This window comes from Echinops telfairi, unplaced genomic scaffold (genome assembly GCF_000313985.2).
Source record: "Echinops telfairi isolate 266 unplaced genomic scaffold, ASM31398v2 ScPeMD7_7400;HRSCAF=8409, whole genome shotgun sequence".
NCBI lineage: Eukaryota > Metazoa > Chordata > Mammalia > Afrosoricida > Tenrecidae > Echinops > Echinops telfairi.
The window spans coordinates 55,451,904-55,452,222 of record NW_022111300.1 but is presented as its reverse complement, the minus strand read 5'-3'; the positions used below and the strand labels follow the sequence as shown (position 1 = coordinate 55,452,222).

The 319-nt window shown below is 49.5% G+C and overlaps 1 pseudogene; it reads right to left on the bottom strand.

Moving 5' to 3' along the window:
* The window catches only part of LOC101643174, a 3,278-nt pseudogene extending 3,188 nt beyond the window's left edge, over positions 1-90 (bottom strand).
* Between the last annotated feature and the right edge of the window lie 229 nt (positions 91-319).

The following is a 319-nucleotide window of genomic DNA, read 5'->3' as shown; positions in this document are numbered from 1 at the left end:
CTCTGCCAGACTTTGTCGATTTGTGCTCAGCATCTACTCACTCTCCACGGGCCCCAGGGATGCCAAGAACTGGAAGATGGGAATCGGCATCTACCTGACTCTTCCATCAACGGGCCTCTGGTCTAGGGTCCACTCATGTGAGCCATACACACGTCCAGCTTCTGCACCTGATATCGAGAAGGGACATGTGTGCATGGCCTGTGTCAGTCTGTGTTCTTCTCAGGGAAGGGGCGCTCTCAATTCTGTAGCCGTCTCAGTGGCATGTGCAGTAGATAAAATAGAGTTTAAAACTCCCCAAAGTAATAAAAAAGAGTTATTT